Consider the following 13,088-nt stretch of genomic DNA (forward strand, 5'->3'; position numbering starts at 1 on the left):
TGCCTAGCACATAGCAAGTACTCAAAAAATGTTAGCTATAATAATTGATTTATATTATTAAGTAGTCCTCATGACTGTGTAATTACCTTTTTTTTTTTTTTTTTTTTTTTTTTGAGGCGGAGTCTCGCTCTGTCGCCCAGGCTGGAGTGCAGTGGCCGGATCTCAGCTCACTGCAAGCTTCTCCTCCCGGGTTTACGCCATTCTCCTGCCTCCACCTCCCAAGTAGCTGGGACTACAGGCGCCCGCCTCGTCGCCCGGCTAGTTTTTTGTATTCTTTAGTAGAGACGGGGTTTCACCGTATTAGCCAGGATGGTCTCGATCTCCTGACCTTGTGATCCGCCCGTCTCGGCCTCCCAAAGTGCTGGGATTACAGGCTTGAGCCACCGCGCCCGGCCAATTACCATCTTTTTAAGTGTTTTCTAGTCAATTCCTAGTAACTGGAACTGCAGTTCTTAGTAGCTGGGGTTATCAATATATCTGCCTTCTGTGTTGGTAAATTTTCATACGTCTAAAGTTTTAAAACCTCTGCATAAACATTCCCCCTGGAAAACTAGACTCAGTGGTATTTTATTATTCCTACATTGACATTTTAATAGCCAAGAATGGCTTTTAAAAGGATTAGGAAGACACACGGCATCTGTCAGTCTCGATATCATAGTTCCTGTTATGTTTCTGTTTCCATGTGAACCCTGTTTTTTCAAAAGTTTATAAGTCTTTTGCTCCATGGTGAGATTCAGCAACAAGTTTCTATTCCAAAGAACAATATTTGTCCTACTTGAAAACCTACTCTGGTTTCCATTTTCTTTGCTCAATGGTTTATGCTTCTAGAACTTGAATTTTGTTTGATGTTTTTGCCAATACGATTTTTCATATTTGGTAATTTTACAAATCTTCTTAAAGGCTCCAAGTCTAGCACATTTTCCTTTGATTTTTAGGTAGTGAGCTGCTTAATTTGGTTTTAAGATAAGGGTATAGAAAATATTAGGAATTCACTAGAAATATATCTCTGTTCTACAAACTAGGATCCTAGACTGTACTGGGTGTATTTTCCTTATAGAGAAAAGAGCAGATTCTGCTTTCCTTGAAAATTTAAAGTATAGAGCAGTGGTTAAGAACACTAAAATCCTAGCTCTTCTACTTAACATCTATGTGATCTTGGACTTGTGTAGCTTGCCTAAGCCTTGAATTGCCCATCTTTCAAATGGGAGCGATGGAATTCTCCTGAGGACTGGATGAGAACATGCATGTCAGTTGCTTAAAGTTAAAAGAAAAACAAACAAAAAGCCATGCACACCCAAATGTCCATTATTATTGTTTCACAGAGGTCTGACTCCAGAGTTTCTCTCATGAACTGTATTTCTGGTTGTTGATATTTTCTTGCAACAAGATGGGCCCTCCTTGAATGGAGGAAGATTTTGTGTTGTAAATAGCTGTAAAGTGACTAAGTAGATGTGGTTCAGTCATGCTTGTTGGGAAGAAAGGGCAGGAAAATATAAAACTAATTCAGACTTAGTATCTTTACCTTAAAAATGTTAATTTTTTACTTTCTTGGCCACTTTCACAAGAAGTCTAATGAAATGGAGATTTTCTTTATAGAAGTTACATGGAGGGGGCAGAAGACTGGTGTGCAAAACCGTGGCTCTATGTCAAGGTTGTGATGAGGAAGAATTCAGATCAAAGAGACTATTTTAGGATGTCCTCCCTCTATCAATAGTTCTTAAAGTCCACATATCCTTTAAATGATTTATTTGACAGCTTAGGTTGAAAGTCCCTGGGAAGCCTGGCAGAGGAACTCGTCCTAAGACCAGGAGACCCAGGGTAGAGCCGCAGCCGGGGAGAAGCAGAGGGCTCTTTGAGTGACATCTGTTTCCCCCTCTCCCTGAAGCCCAAAGCCACTTCAGGGCCTGCAGTGATGGCAGGCTGCCAGCTTCAGAAGAAAATCTGCAGTTTTCCATTTGAGATTAGAGGATGACACTTAGACATTTGATCATCTTGCGTTAAACACTTTGAATATCTCATTACACACACACACACACACGGCACGTGCACACACTTTCTCCCTTCTTCAAGGATGCATTAGCATTGGTTCTGGCGGTCTGTTCTTCAGCCCCGTTAATCTGACTTTGTGGGTGTGTTTCATAACAACAGCATCTCCATGCAAACTGCACAAAAGGAATCTTCAACCAACCAGAAGTTGGAAATGAATAATTGCTTCGTGAGCGTAATTTTACAAGGGATTTTTTTAAAGTCTAGAGATACCAGAGAGATACCAGAAATTATTTGTGAGAGGGAAAATGTCTCAAGGTAAGTATATTTTAAAAGTATTCCTGTGTGCATGAGACTGAATCCCCTGGTGGTGGTATGGTGGTTTTAGAAATCAAACTACAGGGCCAGGCGCAGTGGCTCATGCCTGTAATCCCAGCACTTTGGGAGGCCAAGGCAGGTGGATTGCTTGAGGCCAGGAGTTCAAGACCAGCCTGGCCAACATGGTGAAACCCCATCTCTACTAAAAATATAAATATAGTGGCATATACCTGTAGTCCCAGCTACTTGGGAGGCTGAGGCACGAGGATTGCCTGAACCTGGGAGGCAGAGGTTGCAGTGAGCCAAGATGGTACCACTGCACTTCAGCCTGGGCAACAGAGTGAGACTCTGTCCAAAGAAAAAGAAGAAGAAGAAGAAGTACTTATAAATACATGAATCCTTCTGAGCATTTTAAAATTTCCCCAGGAGATAGAATATATATGAGATGATTTGATTCTGAAAGAGTAGAAACATTACAAACAATTTGTAAATTCCCAAGCTTTAAGAAGGTGGATAAAATGGTAAAGTTTCCACTGCTGAGACCTACCAAAGAGCTTGTCATGCTGTAGGCCATGGAGAGAGCAGTGAGCTTGGACTCAGGCCTGTGCCTAGGAAGACTATGTTAGCTCTTGAAGTTTCCTTGGAATTTTTGCAAGGTTGGGGAGCTTAAGGCACTAAAGAAACGAACCCTGAGTGGGGGAGATTTAAGGACAAGGCAACTGGGAAGTAAGTCAGGTGCCTGGGAATTGGGCAAGTGGCCCCGGTGTGGTCCTGAACAAGCGTCTCCTATTTCAGAATCTCGCTGAGGGCCGGCCCTGGGAGAGGAGCCCTTTACAGAAGTTTGGTTGGTCATTCAGAATTCAGATGGTCCCAGCAGGGGCATCAGCTCTCTGTGTACAACTGGAAGGGAGTTGGGCTTCTCCGCATATTGAGACATCTGTTTACTCTGGCCAGCCTCCTACTGGAAGATTGACACAGACAGTCCCATGCTGTGCAAAGGGAAGATGCTGTGTTTTGTTTCCTAATACCAGAGCAGCTTTCTTACGGTGAGGAATCACAAATGTCCCCACATCACTACCTGCTTAAGAAAGTGATTCTGGTCCTCTTTGATAGATCCTGAAGAATATGCTTAAGAGTTTCTCAAGACATTTTGTTCTTCTGGTGGTATTGTTTTTTGTTTTTTTTTTTTTTTAAAGAATGTTATGGATAAAGACCAAATGTTGGCTCATGCATCAAACAAGTAGATCAATTGTGAAGTACGGGTTGAAATGCTTGGGACCACAAGTGTTTTGGGTTTCAGATTTTTTTGGATTTGGGAATATTTGCTTTACATAGAGAGATATTTGGGGGATGGGACCCAAGTCTAAACATAAAATTTATTTAGGTTTCCTATGTACCTCATACAGGTAGCCTGAAGGTAATTTTATACAATATTTTAAATTTGTGCACGCAACAAACTTTTTGTTAAGTACTTAACATGTAGTGTTTCCCATGTGTGGAGTTACCCACTTGGGAGTCATGTAGATGCTCAAAAAGTTGTGGATTTGGGAGCATTTTGGATTTTGGATTTTTGGATTAGGGATACTCAAGCGGTACTTGGGATTATACCAATTTTGATCATGTTATGACAATTTTGTTAGTTAAGGAAGTTGTTAGCATAGAAAGGATTTGACTACCTAACCTGATTGTGTGTGTATACACTATACACACACACACATACATGAAAAAGTATGCTCAAGGAAGACTATTTTGGACACTTTTAATAAATTGATTACACTATAATAAATGCAGTAACTGGAGTTGCTAAAGATTATTTGGGGAAGTGAAACAAAATACAAGTACCTCCTATAATGCAACTGTAGGCTAGACCATCTATAAAGTTTTAGAGCTCTCCTTGTGTGTTCTTTTCCAACAATTGTGCAGGTTGTTTGTATGTCTGGGCAGGGTTAGGTGGGTTTAGTAGAATCTGTGTATTTTAAATTTCCAGTTCACCTCTTTAAAAGACGCCAAGTGTCTTCACTCATAAACATTTGTATCTGCAAATGATTCAAAAACAGGTTGATTTGATTATAATTATTAAGCTCAATCTCTGAAAAACAATTAAGTTTTTTTTAAGGGAGTTGTATTTATACAATGCATTTGCTTAACATGTATTGTTTTCTCATAGCTGGTACAAAGGTATATTTCAAAGTACCATTAAATGAGATGAAATTGGTGATTTTGTTTGTTGCTTTTACATTACCTTTTTACGTCTTCACAACCAAAATATAACTGTCCTTAAAACTGGTGAAATCTGAATGTACCCTGTGGACTGGACCAATGTCAGTTTCTGTTGTTATACTATAGGTATGCAAGATGTTATTGTTGGGGGAAACTGAGTGAAGGGTACAGGAGGGCCCTTTGTATGTTTTGGTTTTGTTTTATTTTGCAGTTTCTTATAGATTTATACATATTTCAAAATAAAAGTGCAAACAATAAAAAGTAACTGTTCTCTAGAACTCTTACCTGAAGTCTCTGGTGCCTGGCAGGGATTCAGAAAAGACACTCTGATTCAACCTTAAGTGACTGCCAAGCATTAAGTCCTGTGAGGTTTCCCTCGTGCAACAGATACTGTCTTGTAGATGTTGGTGCTCGAGAAGTGCTTCTTGAGTGCCATTGTCCCCAGACTGCCTTGCTAATAGGGAAGAGATACTTTAGACTCTGAGGTCTCTACTTACTCAGGTCACACCCTTTGCCCAGGTAGGTGGCCACTATATGCCCAGGTAGGTGGCCAAGCCCTGGGTTCCCCCAAATATTAGGAACAGTGACATTGAGAACAAGTGATGTTCTGTGAGCCCTTAGTGTGTGTCTGGCTCAGTCAGGCCATAGGCCTATTAAATCACTTAAGCCTCAGAACACCCCACGAGGCCATGAAAATTAAGCCATTTTAAACAGGGCAAGTTTAAACAATAATTCAATGGTGTCTCTACTTTCAAAATAGTTTATTAGGGATCTCAATGAAGGCCATGGATCCTCTTAGCTAAACAAATAAACTAAATTTCTTTTGAATTACAATGTCAACAAAAGAAAACTTTGAAATTGTCTGATCATCCTTCCCTTCTGAGGATAAAGACTGGCAATTATCCATGGCCCCTGCTATTTTTGCTAACTCCTGCTATGTTTAGCATCGATAGAGCCAAATTTTAGATCACTGGTTTCGGTAAATAGCTCATAGTGAGACTAATGTTTACTCAGCAGACAGTGGGTTCCTATTGCTTCAAATTGGTTTTGCGCCGGGGAAGATGGAGAGGGACATATGGAAGGACCCAATATTACAGTGAATCGGGGTGAACCTGCCAGAAAGAAGCCTCCTGTATGTCTCAGCTACAGGGAAAGAAGGAGGCCAGGAGACCCCGCCACGCCAACCAGCCTCCCTCAGCCCCTTACTGCTACAAAGCAGCAGTGTCCACCATTGATCTGGAAGATGCACAGTGAGGCATGCAGAAGCCTCATTCTGGAGCAGCCACAGACTGAGGAAGTCACTGATTCCCAAAATGCATCCCCAGGACCAGCAGCTTCAACCATCTGGGAACTTGCTAGAAATCCTTGGGCCCCACTCCAGCCCCACCAAATCAGAGACCTGGGGCTAGGACCCAGCAGTCTGTGTCTTACCAAGCCTCCAGGGGACTCCCAGGCTAGCTGAGGTGTGAGAACCCCTGGGCTAGAGAACCTGGGGCGATCCTGTTTCCAGGCTTCAGAGTCTATGAAAGGAAAGAGTTAAACATATTTACCTAGGGCCCGCCCCTTCACCCCCAAGGCACATATTCCAGATTCTCTAATTCTATACATCTGTGATATAAACACACATATCTGGCAGTATTGAATAGTGATTAAGCTCTGAAATCTAACCGCCTGGGTTCAAATTCTGGGGCCTCCACTTCCTAGCATTGCACATCCAAGCAATCTGCTGAGCTTGCTGTGCTTTGAGCTCTTCATCCATAAAGTGGAGACGGTAGCACATCTGTCCTAGGAGAGGGTTGTGAGGAATTAGTCTAATACAGGCAAAACAGCACCAGGCACTTAGAAAGTACTCACACATTAGCTAGGGTTAGGGTTTGCGAACTTCACTCTCTCTAAAGAGTTCAGAAACTTTGAAGATGGGGGTTATAGCTTGTACAGCTTTATTTGTCATATTTGGGCATATATTTAAAATGTTCTTAAACACTTGCTAAAGAAATAAGAAATCACTGGTGTTAAAATTTTATGTTTAGGCTGGGCACGGTGGCTTATGCCTGCCTGTAATCCCAGCACTTTGGGAGGCTGAGGTGGGTGGATCACTTGAGGTCAGGAGTTTGAGACCAGCCTGGCCAATGTGACGAAACCTCGACTAAAAATACAAAAATTAGCCAGGTGTGGTGGCAGGCACCAATAATCCCAGCAACTCGGGAGGCTGAAGCAGGAGAATCACTTGAACCCAGGAGACAGAGTTTGCAGTGATCCACGATCACGCCACTGCACTCCAGCTTGAGTGACAGAGTGAGATTCTAGCTCAAAAAAAAAAAAAAAAACTATTTATAGGAAGGCCGTACATTGGGTTGTATCTGTAGAGGACCTGGAAGCTGAATTTGTAAAGAATAAGCAGTAATTCTTTAGGAAGGCATTGAATGTTCCTATAAATCTAGTGGTAGGGATGTATGTGAGACCTGTGACTGTTTCCATGCTGTAACTTAAAAAAAAAAGAAGGAAATTCTTTTCGACTTACCTGTATTTGGAACTCTTTAAGCCTTTTGAAGCTTGTCTATCCATAATTGGAAGGAAATTAATATGAATGGGTGCCTTTTAGGTGCCATGCATGCACCATGATGAATGTTCACCAAGCCTTATATTGTTTAAATCAAAAGGTAATTCTGTCAAATGAGGCGGTTCCCCTGATTTTAAAGAGACTGATATCGACTGAAGTTAAAATCTATGATCATACAGTAAATCACAGGTCCAAGATTGGAAACTTGTATCTCATTCCATAATTCACCCTTTAGTATCACTAGTTTAGCTGTTATACTTTTAAAATATAAAACTAAATTTTCAACAAATGAGACATGAACATCTTTTGCCACTTCAAAAACACAACTGGACAACACAGTGGTTGTTGAAGTTATGTTGTAGGCTGGGCGCGGTGGCTCATGCCTATAATCCCAGCACTTTGGGAGGCTGAGACAGGCGGATCACGAGGTCAGGAGTTCACGACCTGCCTGGACAGCATGGTGAAACCCTGTCTCAAGTAAAACTACAAAAATTAGCTGGGCATGGTGGCACATGCCTGTTATCGCAACTACTCAGTAGGCTGAGGCAGGAGAATTGCTTGAACCCCAGTGACAGAGGTTGCAGTGAGCCAAGATTGTGCCACTGCACTCCAGCCAGGGTGACAGAGCAAGACTCGTCTCAAAAAAAAGTTCTGATGTGTGGGGCATGTTATAAAGGGTATTGGGAACCTCTCACCATCAACAGTACTTCTCATTTTGTTTTGGGGTATCTGTGTGTGTGTGTGTGTGTACTTATATATATGGCATCTGGTACCCAAATTGTACCCTCTAACAGTTATTTAAATCACCTAGTGTAATGCTTTAACATGTAGTTATGTTTTGTTCTGTCACCATAAATAAAAAACAGAAGCACAAGCTGATGGGGAAATAATAACCCCAAAGACAACCATCAATAACAAAGATACTTTCTAAATCAGTCTAGAACCTGTCAGTCTCCATAATGGGTCAACTTCCGACTTGTTCCTTGTTGCCTCAGGGCTGTTCTGAACCCTGAAGTCCTCCCACTCTGTAGCTGATGACCTGCTGTGTTCACTCCTTACAAGGAAGCAGCCACTTCCTCCCATGGACTAGTAGCCTGGCACTTCTGCATCTCTAATGGCACAGCTGAGTGGTACCAATGCTTCTAATTTTGTACTTATGAAAATCAAAAAACCTTAGCAAGGCCTGTGTTTTCATCTCCGTCATTCTCCCTTTATCTGCCTAGGCCTTTAGATGAAAAAATGGCCAAGGTACTTAGATACGAGATGCCAGGTAGGCAGGGGAGCCAGACCCAGGTTTTAGTCTCGTAATAAAGAAAATCATGAAGTCCCTTCCCACTTCTCTCCTTTCCTGACTCCTTCCTGTCAGTTTATCAAAATGAAAGCAGATTAGGATACACAGGTTGCCTACCAAGGGTTCTTAGATTCTGACTTGCTTAATACTTAAAATATAATTTTATTCAGTCCATTAGAAAAGCTCTTGTCTGGCCGGGTATGGTGGCCTATAATTCCAGCACTTTGGGAGACTGAGGCAGGCAGATCACTTGAGCTCTGGAGTTCGAGACCAGCCTGGCCAACGTGGTGAAACCCCATCTCTACTAAAAATACAAAAATTAGCCAGGCGTGGTGGCAGGTGCCTGTAATCCCAGCTACTCGTGAGGCTGAGGCAGGAGAATCACTTGAATCCAGGAGGTGGAGGTTACAGTGAGCCAAGATTGTGCCACTGCACTCTTGCCTGGGTGATGGAGCAAGACTCCATCTGAAAAAAAATAAAAACTTTTTTCTACTTGAAAAGCTACTTCCTACAGTATTAAAAAATAATCAGTCTAGAATATATTCTGCTTTTTTGTTCAATTGTACCTTAATTTGGAAGTGTGGAACATTCTTGTGTCACAGTAGTGTCTCTCTACCCTGGCAACACATAGGAATCACAAGAAAAAATACTCTGGTCTTGCCCTCCAGTGAATGTGCTGTTTTAAAATAGTGTTTGATTGCTGTTTAGCACCTTGATTTTTGAAAACTTGCAGAATTTCTTGTGGTGTTTTTACATAGTTGAATGTACTCAGTGCCTTTGAATTTGCTTATATATTATTATCACTGACAATGGAACTAATTTTAAGTCTTTTCAGTTTGACATAGTAGAGCCTTTCACTCTGGTGAAGATCAGGACTTACAAAAAGATTCGAAGTGCAAATAATAAACAATTGCAAACAATAGCTTTCTGTTGGCGCTGAGTTTCAGTGTTGAAAGTATCTTCAATGGTTGATGGTCCAACCGACTGACCTGTTAGCATGGTGAAAATGAATCTCAGTTGGTTCTTTGGAGTGAGGGGGAGATGTTTGGCTGGTGCTGTCCTCTGAGGGCAGGGAATCGTCAGCACAAACGCACTCTTTATTAACCTTGGGCTTCAGACATAAACCTTCCTCTGGTCTCCTTCCAATGGAGTTTGGCAGCATTTCACATGGGTCTCAAGGGCCCCTCTTATCCCTTCTGAGCAAGCCCCCTCTGAACTCAGAGACAAAAGTGACTTTTCCTACAACACACCTCACCCTGGACCCCAGCGTGATTCCTGCCTAGTTCTATTCATAATCCCTTATTTCTCCTTTGGAGAGTCTAATCCTTGAAGTCTCTCATCCTTGACCCCCTCAAAGAGTTTTTCACTGGGATGATGGACTAGGGGAAGGCTGAGGCAGGTGGAGTAAGGGGCTGCAGGCAGCCTTGAGCTCTCCATGGAGCACTGGTTCTCAACCTTACATCACCCAAAGAGTTCAGGTACCTTTGCCCATTCCTGGGCCCTGTCCCTGAAAATTCTGATGTTGTGCTCTTGGGCAGGGCCCAGCAATCTGGTTGCTTGTTGAAAATCTTGCTGATGATGATTGTTAGCCAGCTTGGACTGCCATAACAATAACACAGACTGGTGGCTTAAATGACAGGCATTTATTTTCTCATAGTCCTGGTGGCTGTAAGTCCAAGATCAAGGTGCTAGTGGGGTTGGTGTCCAGTAAGGCCTTTCTTCCTGGCTTACAGACAGCTGCCTTCTGGCTGTATTCTCACATGGGCTTTTGCATAGAGAGAGAGCAAGATCTCTAGTATTTCTTCCTCTTCCTGTAGGGACACCAGTCCTATTGGACTAGGGCCCCACCCTTATGACCTCATTTAACTCCACCTCCTTAAAGGGCTTGTCTCCAAATACAGTCGCTTTGGGGATTAGGGCTTCAACATCAACATATGTATTTGGGCAGGGGGACACAATTCCGTCCATAGCAGTAATTTAGGAGGTGTTAGGTAACACCTGGAGAAATAATGGTTTAGGGTGTGTACTAACGATCACCAGTTTTTTGGTTTACAATACCATTATGATAATTGATGTATTAAAATGTCTAAATAGATTAAAATCTCTTAAGTGTCAGCAGAATAATGAAATGTAAAGCATATTTCAAAGATATGCCATTGGAACACTCATTTTTATAAGCTATAAATGGTTTATCTCATCTTCAGGGGAACTTTTAAAAAATAAAATCCTGGGATGGGATTTATCCATGCAGAAAAGCACAAGAATTCCCTGTTTTCTGACACTGTCTTTGTCATGGGGTTTCCAGAGAAACATGGAAAGCGGTGGGGACCACTTGTCCCACTCAGCCCTTGCCCCTCTCCAGCCACCACTGCCCATGCACAGAGTCTCCTGAGCCCAGTCGCCCCGCCTGCCAGGGGGTGTACTGGAAACAAGCATGTGGCCTCATAAACGAAGCAAGTTACTAGACTTGCTCCATCCACCTCTAGTCTGGAGTAGCTTTTCCCTGGGGAAGCTTTTAGCTTCTGCTTTTCTTCCACATGAGGATTAGGGGAAAATGGTTGGTTTTGTTTTCTGTCCCCTCACCCACTCTCTCCTCCTCATGCTCCTGAGGGAAGATATCACATATCAGAGGCAATTCTTCTTCAGAAAGACTTAGGTATGTCTACAAATCCTCTTGGAGGCCTCGGTGTATTAAAAGTTTTATCTCTGGGGTTCAGAAAGAAACACTGGGATGGCATGCAGGGTAGGGCTTCCCCTTTCTAGGAAAAATGCTGCTGATGAACTAGTGCCTCTAGATGCCGTCTTAAATGATCAATGACAAAATGCATAAACGCTCTTCCAAGTTATTCCTCTTTGTTCCTTGCCCGTAAATCCAGTTTTATAGTCATTGTTTATTTTGATAGGACTTGAATCTCCAATTCTAAGTCTTCACTCCTGTCCTATTATTTTCTGAAAAGGTACAACAAAACAAGTGGTTTATGAGATTAGGATGTGTTACGTAAATGTTGGCATTTATAGTAGATCTTGTCTTATTTTTCAGAAGAGCTCGTAAACAAATCCTCACTTCAATACTTCCATAAGGGTGAGTAGATGGTAGCAACCCCTGAGTCTCTCCAGTGAGCTCAGTGTGTCATTCTTTGGGGGCTGTGGTTTGTCTTGATGTTCCATCAAGTTTTCCATTTCAAAAACTACGATAGGCATGGTGCAGTGGCCTATGCCTGTAATCCCAGCAATTTGGGAGGCCGAGGTGGGAGGATCACTTGAGCTCAGGCATTTGAGACCAGCAGGGCAACATAGGGAGACCCCATCTCCACATATAATTTAAAAAATTAGCCAGGCATGGTGGTGCACACCTGTGGTCCCAGCTATCCAGAAGGCTTAGGCAGGAGGATCACCTGAGCCTGGGAGGTTGAGGCTGCAGTAAGCTGTAATCATCTACTTTGCTCCAGCCAGGGCAACAGGGCAAGACTCTGTCTCAAAAAAAAGAAAGAAAAAGTAACTATGACACCAGTTATCTGTTTGGTTTGGCAGCATTAATTGCGTCTTCTATCTTAATTCCTTCGTAGAAACCCTGACCAAATTCTAATGTTTTGTTTAAATGGAGGTTTGCAAAAGAACTGATAGGATAAGATACTTTGAATATAAAGAGACCAAAAAAATGAAAATAAGAGTTAATTCGGATAAATGGCAAAGACATTTTACATTTCCTGACCTGTGATTAATTTTTCCCCACCCCTCCACTGTAAACCTTCTTCCCTCCCCTCACCAAATTTTTCCATGATGGGAAGATTGGTCTTCTAGTGTATGTTTCATTTTCTTTTTTTCTTTTCTTTTTTTTTTCTTTTAAGATGGAGTCTTGCTCTGTCACCCAGGCTGGAGTGCGGTGGCACAATCTCGGCTCACTGTAGCCTCTGCCTTCTGGGTTCAAGCAATTCTCCTGTCTCAGCCTCCTGAGTAGCTGGGATTACAGGTGCGTACCACCATGCCTGGCTAATTTTTGTATTTTTAGCAGAGATAGGGTTTTGCCACGTTGGCCAGGCTGGTCTCGAACTCCTGACCTCAGATGATCCACCTGCCTCAGCCTGCCAAAGTGCTGGGATTACAGGCGTGAGCCACCGTGCCCGGCCTATGTTTCATTTTCATATGGCTTACACATGGGAGGAATAAATTGTTCTTATCAGATCATATAGTCTGGTAATTTCTAGGACTAGTAACCTAATATACAGTGCAGTGTCCGGATGTGCCCATGTGTATAATCCAGAGTCATGCACCTCAAGGGCCAGGCAGATCATATAAAGGAGTGGCGGAGGACAGGTGTAATACGAAAGGGGATGTGGGGACTGGGCACACTGGGAAGTGCACAGCCAGGGTTATGTGAACAAGCTTAACTCTACCCACTGCTGCTGTGCAAGAGCATTAGACTAGTGTTAACCCATGTTTATCCCTTTTTAACTTTTTGGCACCCCAACCCCAAGCCCCCCCAAAATCTGTTTTCTTAATGCAGAGTATCCTGATTATTTAAACTTAAGTCATCAATACAAAGAAATTAAACCCCGTGTTGACCAAACAACAGATCCACAGGTCACACTCTGTCTAACCAGCCTGAGCTCCACCAGGCCTCACCAGCCCTGTGGGTACAGGTGAAGTCACTTTAAAAGATCAGACTTGGCCAGCTCAGCTGTCACTTCACACAGACATAAAGACAGGACCTCC

General features: G+C 42.6%; 1 protein-coding gene across 5 annotated transcripts in view; it reads left to right on the forward strand.

The window, feature by feature from the left end:
• PLEKHG1 (pleckstrin homology and RhoGEF domain containing G1) overlaps positions 1–13,088 on the forward strand; it is a 249,421-nt gene that overhangs the window by 96,536 nt on the left and 139,797 nt on the right. Inside the window, exon 1 of one of the 5 annotated variants that reach the window (XM_017887633.1) lies at positions 2,885–3,350. The exons of 3 other annotated variants lie outside the window; for them this stretch is intronic. The gene's annotated coding sequence lies outside the window, so the exon portion shown is untranslated. Of the gene's footprint in view, positions 1–2,884; positions 3,351–11,432; positions 11,458–13,088 lie in introns of those variants that run through there. One more of the 5 variants, XM_017887634.1, reaches the window with a different exon arrangement.

The sequence above is a fragment of the Rhinopithecus bieti genome, unplaced genomic scaffold (genome assembly GCF_001698545.2).
Source record: "Rhinopithecus bieti isolate Rb0 unplaced genomic scaffold, ASM169854v2 scaffold_16097, whole genome shotgun sequence".
NCBI classification, from domain to species: Eukaryota; Metazoa; Chordata; class Mammalia; order Primates; family Cercopithecidae; genus Rhinopithecus; species Rhinopithecus bieti.